A 16,622-nucleotide genomic window follows, 5' to 3' on the forward strand; every position below is an offset into this window, starting at 1 on the left:
TTTTTTGAAAATATCAAGTTGTAAACTTTCATTACAAATTAAAAATAAGGTTCTTAAAAATCTCAACTTGACCAGATCTGAAACAATTTAAAAACCTTTAAAGGTGTATTGAGAAAAACCAGGCTTTTTCCCCCCCTTAAAAAACACGTTTGTCATTACCAAAAAGAGACGTCTTTAGATAAAAATAATAAAACCCCATGCTGCATACATAATGCAGGTAGTTCTAGTTATCTGGTCAACGGGCAAAAAGCAAGCACTTAAGGTCTTCAGCTCAATCTTTTGTTCATTTTTTTTTTTTCTGGAATTTCATATTTCTTGTTAGATGACTAAACTGGATGATGATAGTGTTGTGCCCAGATTTCCAAGTTCCCAAGACCTCCAGGGAGCCAGTCAGTCCGATGCAAAAGCAAAGAGTCATTTATTTTCAAACCTAGGTTTGGCTCCCCTGCCACACTCACCGATGCAACGGTAAGCTCCAGTGGCCGAGAGAGAGGCCTGATGGGACAGGGGGGTTTTAAAGGGGGGTGGAGTGAGGGCAGGAGGGGGACTGTGGGCCCCGCGGATTGGCCAGGCGCGAGTCAGTCATAGTGATGGCGTGTACTTCCCTTGATTATTATTGGTCAGTCCAGAGAAATCCTGGGTGTGGCTAGCAGCGGCTTCTTCCCGTGAGGAAGCACATGGCACCGTCCCAAAATGGAGAACCCAAGGCAAGATGGAGGGCGCACATGGCTCTGTCCCAAGATGGAGGACCCAAGGCAAGATGGAGGGCCCAGTCCTTGCCCGGCTCCTGCTGCTGCCGCTCGAACTCGTCACAAGGCAGGATGGCCCTCCCGCACAGCACCCGCAGCTGGCCTGCAGGCAGACCGGGACTCCAGCGCGTCTGGGCGGCACAGGCCCAGCAAACGGGGTGCGGCTGGTGGAGCGGCCCCGGAGGAGCGGCATCCGCTCGGAGCAGGCCCGGCCGGTGCACTGCAGCATGGCGGCCTCCCGGAGCTAGGGCACACGCCCCACTCCGCTGCCGCAGCTGCACCGGGCCCTGTCCAGGGGGCAGCGGGCGGGTGGCAGCCTGCGCCGGGCTCCCGCCGTGGGCCGGGGAGCCAAAACCCCCCCCCCCCCATGGGGCCCGGCGGTCGGCCCACGCAGGCCCTGGTCCCCCCGACCGGGCCCCAAAGACCCCTAGCCCCAGAGTGGGCAAGTGGGGAGCCGAACACGAGGGAAGGGAGGAAAGAGCCAGTCGGTGAGGCCTTCCGCTCCCATGACCTCCCCCGTGGTCGGTCGCCGCCCGGCCCCACCCCTCGGCCCTCCGCTGGCCACCACGCAGCGGCCCGGACACTTGGACCCGCTCCGGGGAGGCCAGGCCCTACGGTGGGCGCGGAGGGATTTCAGAGCCCAGCGGCCTGACTCCTCCTCCTGCACCGCCCCGGAGAGGCGGGCGGCGCGCCTTTCAGTAGAGATGGTAAGCTGGCATTTTTTACTCAGCCCCGCCTTGGTCAGCCTCAGGAGCAGATGAATTCTCAGCTGGCGGGCTGGCTTTTGTGTCTTTGCCATCTTGTGGTTGAGGGTTTTCCGGGCGTCTGCGTGGGCAGTTGGAGTTGCGGCGGCACGGACGCTGAGGTGGCTGCTGACCTTGGGTCTCATCTCCTTGATTTTCCTTATCGTCTTCACTGCCGTCCTCTCCGCTGTCCTTGCCGAGGAGGGCCCCTGCGGAATCGTGGTCTGTAGCCCCGATACATATTCTGTCTCACTGGTCTGCCTGTTCTCCTGCACCCTGGTTTCAGCACCTCCATCACTTCTCCCTGCGTAGGAGGGTTGGGGTACTGTGGTCCACGCCCATAGGTCTCCGCATGTAGTAAGGTGGGAACCGTCGCCTGCGATAGGGCCGGCGCTGTGGGCCTGGCCTTCAGGAGCACTCTCTGATCCCTCATTCTTCTCCTCACCTCACTATTCTGGTAATTCTGCTGGTAATTGCGTGGAGGGCCCCTGCGACGTAGAGAGCGTCCATAATGGTTATGGTTTGCTGCACAGTCACTGCCTTGTACTGGAACTCCGCCAGGGCCGGTAGCATTTGCCGCCTCCGCACCCTTTTCTCCTTCAACAACATCAAACTCCAGTCTCTCCGTCTCCTACACTGCGAAGGGACTTCCTGGGGCCATTCTTCTTTATGGCAGTCTGGTGCGCAAATACATCTTCCTTGGTGTCATTCCTGTTGATGAAACCATATCCCTTTCAAACATTGAACCATTTTACTGTTCCCCAAACCTTCCTTGCGATGACCTTCTTGTCCCCGCCGGCAGGTGCGGCCAATGTGAGGCCGCCCAGCCGCTGCTCCCTGTGCCACCGCTGCCCGTGGTGCCTGGCGTGGTCTGGGCAGCGCTGAGGTGGGGGCTGCAGCGGCTGCTGGGTCTCGGCTGCTCATGGTTGTGGGTGCTGTGGCAGCTGAGGCTCCTCCGGGCTGTGGGGCTGCTCAGCGCTCTCTGGCCTCCACTCTCCCCTCCCGCTACCCATCAAACTCGACTTGTTTCTTTGTTAAATATATTGTGAGCCTGTTTATGTCAATATGTTATATTACCTATAATTATAATTTTAAAAGCTTGCACAGTATCCCATTAAAATATGCCATAATTTCTAAGCCAATTCCCTTTTTTTGGATATAAGTTTATTTTTGTTTTTGCTATTATAAAAATGCTATGAAGAATTTGCTTGTAGCTAAATCTTTGTACCTATCATTGACTTTCCTCCGTTAGTTGAATGGAGTCAAGAACATATATATTTTGAGCTTCTCCTACAAATTGCCTTCCAGAGAGGTCCTACCAGTTTATATGCTGTGACATTTACTAGTGTGTGTATTTCCTCATACTCTTGCTAGCACTGAGTAGTTATCCTTTCTCTTTCTGATTTGGTATTTAAATGGGAAACACAAGGACTTTTGAAGAAGTCACTCTAACGTCTAACCCAATGCTCACTCAGATGTAAGGGAATTGAAGAGATTAATTGAATTGGTCTCACCCCAGTTATACTCAGAAGATGAGAAGAAGAATGTTGAAATTATATGTATGTGTTCAGGATGTAACAAAGATGGTCAGATATAAAATATTCATACCCTGGCTGGTGTGGTTCCATTGGTTGGAGCGTCACCTCATACACCAGAAGGTTGTGGGTTCCATTCAAGGTCAGGCACAAATCCGGTACACACCCAAGTTTCAGGTTCCATCCCGGTTGGGGTATGTGCGGAAAGCAATCTATTGATCTCTCTCTCTCTCTCTCTCTCTCTCTCTCTCTCTCTGTCTCTCTCTCTCTCTCTCTCTCGCAAATAAAAATACATATATTCAACCCCTTTGGTTCTGTAATTATACTTTTGGGAACTTAGCCTAAAGAAAAATCTCAGTGAAGGGAAAACACAAAAGAAAAATCTCAGTGAAGGGAAAACACATACTAGTATACATGAAAAAAGTTTATTGTAACATTTTTTATATTAGGGAAATGTTAAAAACAATTCAACATATGGGAAATGATTTAAAAAATTGGGTTATATAAATTTGATGGAATTTTATTCAATTGTTAAATTAGTAATTATAAAGATTATGTAGAAACATCTGAATATGTTCATGATATAATGTTAAGTACAAAAAGAAGGATATACAATTTTTAGCTTAAAATAATATGCTGGTTAAATCCACATAGATGAAGACTGAAAGGAAGTAGAAACTGAAAACGTTGTAAAAGAGATTGACACCTATGTTTGAAATTTTTCTTAAAGGTCATTGTGCCATACAATAAAGAGTAAGAATTTTGAAAGAGCGTGAAGAGGTTTGTATAAAGAGGCAAGTGGATGTGCTAGAGGGAGGGTCATGGAAAATTCTTGGTTGGCCTGTTACTTAGGGTGGCCTGGCTGAATGTTGGAGAGAGTGAGTTAGGCGCTGGAGGCCAAGAGGCCTGGGCTTGGGGCCAAGCTCCACTTCATCCCAGAAGTCTGAGCCCAGACAAGGGACTTCACTTCCTGCAGTTTAGTTTACAGAGCTGCAAACCGGGATGAATAAGGCCTACTTGAACTGTTGTTGGGGGAAGGGGGCAGGAATGCATGGAGCCAGGAGTGCAGTAAGTGCTCCTGCATGCTGATGACTAAAAAGTGATGCTGCTATTTTTCTGTCATCTTTTCTTCATTATCAGTACTACACTAGAGAGAAGGAAATCCAGGGAAGCTAAAATATTTGCCAGTCTATTTCTGGCAAATGTAAAGCACACGTTCTGCCAGGACAGAAGGGAATGAGGGAATGAAGACTCCTTTCTCAGCTGGCCAGTTACTGAGCAGGCCTAACAGCACCTCTACTGCTGCTGTGTTAGGTAATTTCTCTGTGCATCTTAAAAGTGTCACAGAACCGCTCACTTCCACTGGGCACCACAGGAGAAAAATTGGTCATGAAAAGATGACGGCCAGAAAAAAATTTCGGAATCCAGAGAATCTTCCATAAGATCTATCACTGTGTTATTTGTAAAAATCAGTTATACAATCTAATTTGGAAGACGAAAGTTGTTGCCTCTTTTTAAGCAGTAGTTTGAAATCAGCCTGGAAGAGCAAGCCACACTGAAATTTGCTCTATGACGTTAACACAATTTGCCATTACATTAGGATTTGTAGAATCCCTTGTGCCAGGAAAAACACAGAGGGTGAAGAGAAAGTGGCCTGGGTTATAGATACTCAGCAGAGACACCCAACAGCCACCCAATGCAGAGAAAGCTGTGACCTGCAGAAGTCCGCAGGTGTCTCTTTGACCACAGCCAGAAGCCCAGGACAATTTATCAACTATACCCACCCCTTTTATAGGGGAAAAAATCACCACCTTGTTTATCCCAAGTCTTTTCCATCAAATTCCTTGTCCTATTGAGAAGCTTTTTCCTTTTTTCTCTTTAAAAACCCTTTAGTAGTGACAATAGCTCAAACAACTGGCATTGTTGCAGCATGAGTGTGCAGGTTTGGTGGTCCCTTATCCAGGCAGATGCCATTTCAAAGGATGCTTCTTTGGCTGCGAAGTCAGTATTACATGGGGATTTGGGGAGTTAATCTCTACTCTCTCTGTTGCAGGAGGAAAGGAAAGAAGAGCCAGGCATCCCTGTGGCATCTGTCTCCTTTTGTTCCCTGGAATTTTGGAGCCAGGAAACCCACCGAGGCTCTTGAGGGAGGCAGGGCACTCCTTCAAACCTTCAAACCAGATGGTGTGGATCATAGTTTTAAAGATCCCAGGATAGACATGCTGCAGTCTCACTTGTTATCAGTGCTTAATTGTCCTTCATCTGAGTAACCTCTTTTTAAAACTTTATACCAACAATAATGGAAATTTTTAAATGAACACCCCAAGAAAACCACGTGCAAAGGCCCCGTCCCCACCAAATCGCCGTAACCCTGTTGCTACAGTTTACATTACTGCAGAGAGAGCCGGAGTTCAGGAGGTACAGTTTTATAGAAATATAGTGTTGTTAAGAGCTGGTTACAAGTATAAACCAGTCTTGTTCCTCTGGGGGCAGGGGCTGCTTCACCAAGGACTCTGCCTGCGGGAGCTCCGGCTCAGAAGCAGGCGCTGGCCTTAAGCTCACACGTGCCCCCAGTCTCCGGAAGACAAGCACCCTCACTGTGCTCTTGTCCTACTTCGCTCTCTCCAGGATGGGGAGTGAGGTGTCACTGTACCCTCTGGCTAGCCCCCACAGTGCCTGTCAGTGACTCTCTTGGATTAAGGCAGGCAACCTATGGACCAGACTTGGCCCCACTTTCTGTTTTTCTATAGCCTGGGAGCCATGTATGTTCCTTTTTTACCTTTGTAAGTGGCTGAAAAATATGAAAAAAAAATACCTTTTTGTAACACATGAAACTCATATGAAATTCAAATGTAAGTGACCATAAATTAATTTTTATTGAGACACAGCCTTGCTCATTCATATTTGTCTCAATTCATTGCTGTTTATGGCAGCTTTCATGCTACAATGGCTGTTGAGCAGTTGTGATGTGACTGCATGGGCAGCACATCCTACAGTATTGACCATCTGGCCCTTCACACAAAAAGTTTCCTGACCTCTGTCTTAGAGCCTCCCCTTACCTTGGAATCCATCTTCTTGCTTTCCCCACAGCGAGGGCAGTACCTCACCTCATGAACACCACAGTCCTCGCTCCCAAGACAAGAAACACCCCCGAACAGTCTTTCCCCATCCTTCTTGTTGGGTTGATTGTGGTAGGGCTGGTTTAGCTAAGGTCATATTTGGGAGTCAAGGGTGAGGAGGAGGCCAGGGCGTGGGGCCAGAAGGAGGGAAGTGTCTGCTCTGGTTCCAGTTGTTGGCAGTCATCTTTAGAATGTGAGACAGTTCCAGCTGTGGGGTCTAATTCTCACCCTGGAGAATTAGAACCAACAGGATGTGGGAGGTAGGAACCAAGGACAACACCTCTCTTTTGACCATGTTCGATGCTGCGTGAGGATGGGAAAGATTTGGGCAGGGAGAGGGAGTATCAGACTTGCGATTCATTGAGAAGACAAGTAGACAAGTGGCCACTCCAGCCTGGGGTGGAAGTCTGAGTTTGTGTCATCAGCAGATGGATGGGATGGAAAGCCTTGGTAGTGGATGACATCACCAAAGGAGTGAATAGGTCTGAGGGCTCCAATAGGCTCTCTAGGACTTAGAAGTCATGCAGAGGAAGAATCTATGAGGACAGAGTTCTAAATGTTTTGTTTATTGATAGATCCTAGCCTGGCACACACTATTTGCTCAATAAATTATTTATTGACTGTCTAAGTGAACTCAAATTCCAATGAACTAGAATCTTCCACTCTGAACACATTTCACAATTCCAGCAGCACACAGCCCTATCTCTTCTTCCTTTCTCTTACTCTTTCTCATTTTGCCTCTTCTTTCCCCTTTTCTTGTCTTCTTCTCTGTTATTTGTTAAACCTGTCGGGGCACCCAAGCACCCTGACTATGCTTGAGCATTGCTACTTGGGCTATGACTCTGGGTGGGGCCAGTGGATTATCCAATGAACTAGTTAAGAGATATCCTTCCTTTTGTCTCTATAGGTTGCTTTAAAATATGCCACACTTGTTCTTGTTGAACCTCATCCTTTGTAAAAACTATTTCTTTAGTCTGTTAATGTTATATAACATTTGGATTTCTATGCCTACCTTCTTACTGATGCCTCACAACTTGGTGTCATCTGTGATCTTAATTAGGAAGTTCTCAGTTATCTTGGTGGGGTAAAGACAGATATGTTCCACACCAGTCCAGCTCTGCCACAGTTGTGATCAGCTGGATGCTCCCAGGTTGGGGCTGAGTCATTGATAAGCCACCTTTTGGATGATATCATTCAGCTCCTGGTCCCTGCATCTTTTTTTTCTTTATTGATTAAGGTATTACATATGTGTCCTTACCCCCCCATTGACCCCTCCCCCACTTATGCCCTCACCTTCCTGGTGTCTGTGTCCATTGGTTAGGCTTATATGCATGCATACAAGTCCTTTGGTTGATCTCTCCCCCTTACCTCTCCCCTGCCCTACTTTCCCTCTGAGGTTTGACAGGCTGATCGATGCTTCTCTGTCTCTGGATCTATTTTTGTTCATTAATTTATGTTGTTCGTTATATTCCACAAATGAGTGAGATCATATGATATTTATCTTTCTCTGACTGGCTTATTTTGCTTAGCATAATGCTTTCCAGTCCCATCCACGCTGTTGCAAATGGTAAGAATTCCTTCTTTTTTTACCACAGCGTAGTATTCCTGCATCTTAAGAAAGAAAGGGATCTCTCTGATTTCTTTCTATCTCGATGATGAAAAGTCATTAGTGATGAAATCTAAGATCATACTCCAGCACAGAGAGATTACATCTCTTGCTCATTCCTTATCTATATGGCATATCTATTATTGAAGAAAATTCTATTGTTCTGCCAAATTTGATTTTCATATACCATCGAGGTGAGTGCAAATTGATTGCTTGTGTTGCTAGACTCACTCTTGACACTGAATAAAAGTGGACTTGCATTATGCCTGCTTGGAAGTTGCATGGGGTGGGACAAGGGAACCCAGAGAGACCTACCAAGGTTCCTGGTCATGCTTTACACCAGGCAGTATGCCAGGCATTTTACAAGTACGCTCATTTAATATTCACAACCTCCAAGAGAGGTTGGTATGATCATTCCTGTTTTCCAGTTAAGGAAACTGAAGCGCAGAAGGAACAGAGGATCTTGTACAAGGTCACAGAGCTGGTGAGTGGCAGAGGTAGAACTTGAATTTCAAGTCTTTCTCATTGACTCCCAGCAGTTATAAATGTGGTATCTCAATAGTATCATATTGTGAGAAAGACCAGTTTTAAATATCTAAGGTTTCAAACATCACTTGGGTGAGTACAAATGATGTCAAAATTTAAAACTCTGATCTTGAAGACCCAATCATCATCTCCTCCTGCCTTCTGGACATTTCCACTTGTACATCCTTCTCAAAACTATAGCTCAATGTGTGAAATCAAGCAATTACCTTTCCTCCAAAACCGAGGAGCTCGCCCATGCCTCCTGCCACTGCCCTGTATTTTCAGTGGTACATCTTCCAACCTCCCAGTCTGAGTTCATTTAAACCCCTCCCTGGGGATTCTGTCTCTAAACTACTTCCGCTTCCATCACTTATTTTTTATTTCCACCACGTCTAGTGCTTAAATTACTTGCAGCAGTTAAATACATCTCTCACCAAGCTGTCAGAGTTGAAAACACTGCTTAATCAAGTCAGTTTCTTCAAGATATGGTCCTCAATTTTATCTGCATATTGGTATCACTTGAGAAATTTTAAAAATACCAAGAATTATCTAAAGTCTTGGGTTTTCCCTCTTCAGCATTTCATGGGCCATATCAGCATTATTTGTACCTCTGAGATCAGTGATGTTATCTTAGGTTCTGGGGCTCAGACACAGTCCGTAGGCATTAAGGAGTATGACTCTAGCCATACTCTGTCCCTGTGGCCTGCATGAGGAAGGCAAGGCAGCTTGACTGCCAATAAAAAGAGTCAAGTAGAAAAATTTAGCATTCTTGCACCTTCCACTTTCCAATATTTTCTCTTGAAGGTATCTGCTCTGTTTTCCAGTGACATATTCAGGGAAATGTTGATGCAATGCAGTCTTTGATCCTCCCACCAAAAGGCCATGCTTCAAAGTTACCAGTTTCACAGTTTTCATATTTTGTGATCAACTTTCTCAGAATTCTCTTGTAGAGGAGTGTTGGTTGGCAAATCTGCTCAAATAATCCAGAATATAACAGCCTCATGTAGTGTTTTAAAATTCGTGTTTCAGCCCAGGCGGCATGCCTCAGTTGGTTGAGAGTCGTCCTGTGCACTGAAAGGTTGCCCATTCGATTCCCTGTCAGGGCACATACCTGGGTTGCAGGTTCGGTCTTTAGTTGGGGCACATATGGAAGGCAACTGATTGATGTTTCTCTTTCACATTCTCTCTTCTCTCTCTCTCTCTCTCTCTCTCTCTCTCTCTCTCTCTCTCTCTCTCTCTTGTTCTTTCTCTCTCTCTCTCAGCATGTCCTCCAGTGAGGATTAAAATTTATGCTTCATATAACACTAGTACTATAAGGTACTAAAAAAAAAAGAGGAATTACGTGGCCAAATGAATCTGTTGAGATGGACAGATTAAAGGCTCTGAGAAGGCCTGTGTTAAACACTTTTGCTTAATTCAGTTTATTCCATTACAAATAAGTTTTCCAAATTTATTTGGCCATGGAACCCTTTTATTTTCAAGCACCATATTTCAATAAAATGAAAACTCCAGTGCCTATAAGATGTATTATTATTTCAGAGATGTTAAAGCAAGAGAAAAATGACCAACGATGATTATAAGATACACTGACTGTAACCAACATCCAGATTTCAGAGATGTTAAAGTGTGAACGATTGTGCTTCTTAGTCTTAATTAAATCCTTTGAGACTAGGGTTTTTTGCAACCACTGGGAAACCAGTAGGCAAGATATAGATTTATTTTAATAGGGGTGTTATTGGTATACTCCACTGGTAGAATATACATGATGTGGTAGAATGAGCATAGAGGAAGCATTTGAGGGGAAAAGAGATTTTCAGCAACAGCCACTGGTCTATTTCCAGGAAGACTGGAAAGGGAGGGACAATGTGCTCATTACCAGCAGCCTAGGCTCTGACTGGCAGAAGAACAGGATGGTTCAGAACTGGAGAGAAGAATGACAGACCCCAGAAGGGGAAAATGCCCATCCGACCTGACTTCCCAATGCTGAGAAACAACTCTGGTTACCTCATTGAGAGGTATCATGGGATTGCAAAAGGTTCGTGTGTTTTAAAATCAGGTGGCAGGGCATGGGTACAAGTGTTGAATGCCACCTGTACCCTGTTCTGGCTTTACAAACTTGACTGAGTTTCTTCTCTGAACTTTAGTATCTTAATACTTAAGTAGTATTATCATAATAACAACCGCCAGATAGATTACATTTGGGTTGTATATAACTGAAAGCTGACTAGGGTGGTTTATCCATGTAAGGCTTTGTTTTTTCCCCCACATTTCTCAGAAATTCCAGTGGTAGAGATTTGGGGGAGAGTTGGTGATATTGAGAAGGCTGCTTCTTCCTGCTGTGTGATCCTCAGTGTGAGGCTTTTGTCTCCATGTTAGTTTCTTTGTAGTCACAACATGGCTGTTCCACCTTCCACTAAACTCCACATTCCATGCGGAAAGGTGAAGGAAGGAAAGAAAAAAAGGGAAGCCCCCAAAACATTCCTAGAGATCCCTGGCCAGCTTCTAGCTGGAACCCATTGGTCAACATCCATTTGCATCACTCAGCTATGCCGGACCCTGAGAGGGCAGGGATTCTGCTAGAAAGAAAGAAAGCAACTGTAGATTTGGGTAAGTACCCAGCAGCATTGCTGTGAGAGGTGTGGATGAGACAACACATGAATGTGCCCAGCACAGAACAGACATGCAACCAATCTCCTTCTTTCTGCACTTCCCACAACAAATCATGGCTCATCATTTCCCCCTTAGTCATGGTTGGAAAAGATGTAACTTGTGGTCAGAACACAGAGTGGCATGTAACCAAGGGGGAGTCAGAAACCTGGCTGTGAGACCTTTGGCCCATATACACAGCAGAAAAGAATGGACAGGATGGTTTGCAATAGGAAGACCATAGGGAATGTCAACAGGTAACCTGGAAATAATATTCTATTTCAGATGGAAAAGGTCAGTGTTTGGGTTAAAGTCCTTCCCCACCTGCCCCAGTACCCCCTAACTGCCCTCCCCTGCCCACCCGATCGCCCCCTAACTGCCCTCCCCTGCCCACCCAATCATCCCTAACTGCCCTCTCCTGCCCGCTTGATCACCCCTAACTGCCCTTCCCTGCTGGCCCGATCGCCCCTAACTGCTCTCCTCTGCCAGCCTGATCTCCCCTAACCATCTCTGTCTCGGCCCCCACCACCGTGGCTTTGTCAGGAAGGACCTCCAGAAGATGTCTGGTCTAATTAGCATATTACCCTTTTATTAGTATAGATTCCTTTTTAAAATTAAAATACAGTTAATATACAATATTATATTATTTTCAGGTGTACAACATAGTCACTCAATATTAAAAATCTAACAAAGTGACCACCACACAGTCTAGTAACTATCTGTCATTGGACAAGGTTATTACAATATTATTATTCTTTTCTTTTCTTCAATTACATTTTACATTCAATCTTATTTTGAATTAATTTTCATTGTACAGCATAGAGGTTAGCCAATCATATACTTTTCAAAGTGTTTCCCCTGACGTTTCCATTACCCACCTGGCACCATACAGTTATTACAATATTATTGACTATATTTCCTATACTGTACTTTACATCCCCATGACTATTCTGTACTGCCAATCTGTACTTCTCCGTCTCTTCACCTGTTTCACTCAGTCCTCCCAAGCCCCTCCCCTCTGGCAACCATCAATCTCATCTCTATCGATGAGTCAGTTTCTGTTTTGTTTGTTCGTTTGTACAGTTCTTTAGATTCCCCATGTAAGTGAAATCATATGGTATTTGTCTTTCTCTGACTGGCTTATTTCACTTACCATAATACCCTCTAGGGTTCATCCATGTTGTCACAAATGGTAAGATTTCATTCTTTTTTTTATGGTCAAGTAATATTCCATGTATATATGTACCACCACTTATCTATTGATGGGCACTTGGGTTGCTTCCATACCTTGGCTATTGTAAATAACACTGCAATGAACATAGGGGTGTATACTTCCGAATCAGTGTTTTGGGTTTCTTTGGATGTATACCCACAAGTGGAATTGCTAGGTCATAGGTTGGTTCCATTTTTAATCTTTTTGAAGAGCCTCCATGCTGTTTTCTATAGTGGCTGCACCAATCTGCATTCCCACCAACAGTGTACGAGGGTTCCCTTTTCTCCACATCCTCGCTAACACTGGTTTGTTGACTTATTGATGATTGCCATTCTGACAGGTGTTAGGTGATATCTCATTGTGGTTTCAATTTGCATTTCTCTGATGATTCGTGATACTGAATATCTTTTCATATGTCTACTGGCCATTTGTATGTCCTCTTTGGAGAAGTGTCTATTCTGGTCCTTTACCCATTTTTAGTTGGGTTGTTTGTCTTTTTGGTGTTTAATTGGATGAGTTCTTTATAAATTTTGTATCTTAATTCTTTATTGGATTTACCATTGACAAATATGTTCTCCCATGTAATGGGTTCCCTTTGTCTTTTCATTTTATTAAAGGTTTCCTTTGCTGTGCAAAACCTTTTTAGTTTGATGTAGCCCCATTTGTTTATTTTTTCTTCTCTTGTCTGAGGGATATATCAGAAAAAATATTACTAAGAGCAATGTTCAAGATTTTACTGCCTATATTTTCTTCTAGGAGTTTTATGGTTTCTACTTTTACATTTAAGTCTTAAATTCATTTTGAGTTTATTCTTGTATGTGGTGTAAGAAGGTGGTCTACTTTCATTTTTTGCATATATCTGTTCAATTTTTCCAATACCATTTATTGAATAGACTATCTTTATCCCATTGTAGGTTATTACAATATTATTGACTATAATCCCTATGTTGCACAGTATATCCCCATGACATTTATTTTTTAATCAGAATTTTAAAAAAAATATATTTTATTGATCTTTTACAGAGAGGAAGGGAGAGGGATAGAGAGTTAGAAACATCGATGAGAGAGAAACATCGATCAGCTGCCTCTTGCACACTCCCCACTGGGGATGTGCCCACAACCAAGGTACATGCCCTCGACCGGAATCTAACCTGGGACCTTTGAGTCCGCAGGCCGACGCTCTATCCACTGAGCCAAACCGGTCAGGGCAATCAGAAATTTTTAATGAATGAAGTTAGGTACTTTATCTTTACATTTACCCCAATTTGTTCATACAACTCCCTCCTTGAATAAAAGTAATGTTGAGGAGTTTTCTTAGTATCTTGTAATTATTGATGCCCCTGGATTAGAGAAACTCCTTAGAAACTGTGGGAACCACTACACACTGTTATCTCTGCTTTAGTTGGTTCCAGCTTTGTGAACTCTGATTCCCTCTGGCTTACAAACGCCCTTTTCATGCTTCCACGCAATCAGCTGTCTTTTGGCACCTCCTTCCCACCCCTGGCCTCAGTGCTGTCTTCACTCCTCTCACTCCTAACTTTCCTAACTCTTTCTAGTCGTTCTTGGTTTCATTTTATTTGCTTTTGCCTAAAAGATATATGACAAAACAACTCTGCTTCTGAACAGCTTGGCCGTTTTGTGTTGCATAAAGCTGGGAGGAATCTGAAACGCTGTCTAATCCTACCTGCTCATGTCACAGATGTGTGAGGCTCTGTGGTCAAATGAATGCAGGAAATCCCATGTTTAAAAAGTTAAACATGCGTAACTATTTTGGAGAATATATCTACCCTATGGCTCAGCAAGTCCTCTTAAGTATTTCCCCAAGAAAAATGAAAACATATGCCCACAAAAGAACTGGCACAAGAATGTTCGTGCCTACCTTATTCATAATAGTAAAAACCTGGAAATAATCCAAATGTCTATCAAAAGGAGAATGGGTAAACAAATCATGATATTTATATATATATACATACACACAATGGAATACAACTCAGCAATTTAAAAAAGAAAATTATGAACCACTTATATACACAACAGTATTGAGGAAAAGAAAAACTCTCACACTGAGCAAATTAAGATAGACCCTCGGCCCCCCTCCCCCTGCAGCCCTTCCCCCCAAATATCCAGGCAGCATGATGTTCTTGTTTGAAGTGTAAGAAGTAGTAAAAGCAGACTGTGGTGGTGAGCAGTCAGACACTGGTTCCTCCTGGACAGGGTGAAGGGATCGACTGGAACAGGGAAACTTTCTGGCGTGATGGAAACGTTCTATATCTTGTTTTTGAAGGTGGTAGATGAAGTACTGCATTCACCTCTTAAAACTCACAGAACTGAAAACTTAATAGCACTGCATTAATTACACAGTCTACATTAACTATACTTCAATTAAATATTTTTTAAAGTTAAACCTATTTCTTTACTATGGGGCTTTCCAGAGGTATTAACCAAGCAGATAGGCATTGTCCATCCTTAAGAAGGAGACACAGGTAGCTCAGCTGGTTAGAGGTTGTCCTGATATGCCAAGGTTGCAGGTTTGATCCCTGGTCAGGGCACATACAAGAATCAACCAATGAATACAAAAATAAGTGGAGCAACAAATTGGGATCTCTCTCTCTCTCTCTCTCTCTCTCTCTCTCTCTCTCTCTCTCTCTCTCTCTCGTTGCAGTTTACACATTGACACGGTGCATTTCACTGTGTTGTGTCTCTCCTGCTGAACATATCCACACTTACGTCCATCCATGGATGTGGCCCAATGCTCCTGCCTTCTTGTTGCCAGACTGGGGCCTTCTGTTGGCACCCTCATTTCTGCTGGGTCACTCACCACTGCATATGGCTTCCGGTGGCAAGGGACAAGGTTGGAAGGAGGGGGCATGTCCATCTATGTGGTAACAGGACTTTGCCTATATCAGTCATACAGTTTATTTATTTAGTCACATTTGCCTGCATTCACTGGTTTACAACCTACATTTGTGTGAGAGCTTCTATGTGTCTGTCACTGTGTAAGTCTCTGGAGACACAGAACTGAGTAAAGCCCAAGTCCTGCCTTAGTGGGAGAATCACACAAACACAACTCTGAAACAATGCAGGACCACGGTATTGGTTGGGGTGGTGCTAATGATCTTGACTTTATCTCATTCCCTCCCCAAAGACATATGGATTCCCTTTTCTTCCTATGTCAGTTCCATTCATAGAGTCTTAGCAGTGCTATTCGGATTTCTCCTGAATGCCCACCATTCATGGTCAGGCTGGGACCCAGGTGGTGAAGTATCTGTTAGTTCAGTTCTCAAAGTCTTTGTTATGCTTTTGTGATCAAATCCAAGCATGCATAACTTGGAGGTGAGCCCAAAAGTTAGCAAATACCTTTATGGATTTGTTTTCCCCACCTTCTTTCTTTTCATGACCTTCTTGGTATTTTTCAGTTTCCTGGGGGTTCAACCATCCAGAAATCTGGGGTTTTATTTACCCTGCTCTTCTGTACAATTCCAATGACTATGCCCATGACTCTGGCCAAGTGGTAGGAGCACAGAGAGAGAAAAGAGCCTGCTCTCAGGACCACCCCTCCTTTGGAGAGAAGGTTTCCCTTCCTTGGCATTTTCCATGCTGTGGGCCTTCCATGTTGCTGCTGTCACTTCCAGGAGACTCCTTCCTCACAGCTTGAGTCTGCTGGGTCTCTCTCTGTCCACACTGAGGCCCACTTCCGAGTTGTAGGCTACCTCGAGGCCTGTCCAGGAAATACCAAAAGTAAATCCACAGCCAGTGTGATGGTACTTTGAATTCTTGTTTTATTTCCCCAACTGACCTGCTACTCTGCTTTTTAAAGAGTCCTTGAATAGCGGCTCATGCATTCTGCCCAGGTGTTATTGCTGTTTCACTGGGAGATAGGTGGAGATGCTTACTGCAACTTAGCCAGAACCAGAACCTGCTCATTCGCTTTTGCTAAACCATTTTCCCAACATCCCTTTGGGCTGAGAACTGGGGGCACTTTTCTAGTTACAAAGTTAGAATAGGAGTTTAAGATGACCATTGTCAAATATGTGAGTTTGTATATTTGTTTGTATATGAGTCTAATTAAGTGTTCAAAGACAATGCTGGCTATTACAGGCGGTATGAAAGCTCCAAGGAGGGACCAAGCCCTTGTCCCAGACTGAAGCGGTGGTCACCATGTTCTTATTCCCAGCCACCCCTGAGGGACAGAGCCTTCCTTACCTGCCCAGCAACTGTGGTCCCGCAGGCAGCAGCTGGTCTGCAGCTCCCTTCCTAACGGCCAGTGGGCACACATAGTGTTCTGGTGGGAGCTGCCAGCCCTGCATCTCTGCAAGTCCCTTTTGAAACTTTCTTTTCATCTCTTTTCCTTTATCATTTCTTGTGCCAGCCCTTTCTATGGAATAATGTGACTTTAGGAAAGAATAATTAGATCCAGACAACAGAGGGGATGGGTGGAGCGTTTATATGAAGAAATGAGGTTCTTACAGGTTGTGAATATTGTGAT

At 44.4% G+C, this 16,622-nt stretch overlaps 1 pseudogene across 1 annotated transcript; it reads right to left on the bottom strand.

Annotated features, from left to right (window-relative positions):
• Positions 1-1,471: 1,471 nt before the first annotated feature.
• On the bottom strand, positions 1,472-15,005 carry LOC308513825 (Y-box-binding protein 1-like; annotated as a pseudogene). Its single transcript has 2 exons — positions 14,864-15,005; positions 1,472-2,497 (listed from the first exon to the last, which is right to left on the bottom strand). The product of its transcript is annotated as a Y-box-binding protein 1-like (transcript).
• Between the last annotated feature and the right edge of the window lie 1,617 nt (positions 15,006-16,622).

This window comes from Myotis nattereri (genome assembly GCF_964212035.1).
Source record: "Myotis nattereri genome assembly, chromosome: 2".
Lineage (NCBI taxonomy): Eukaryota > Metazoa > Chordata > Mammalia > Chiroptera > Vespertilionidae > Myotis > Myotis nattereri.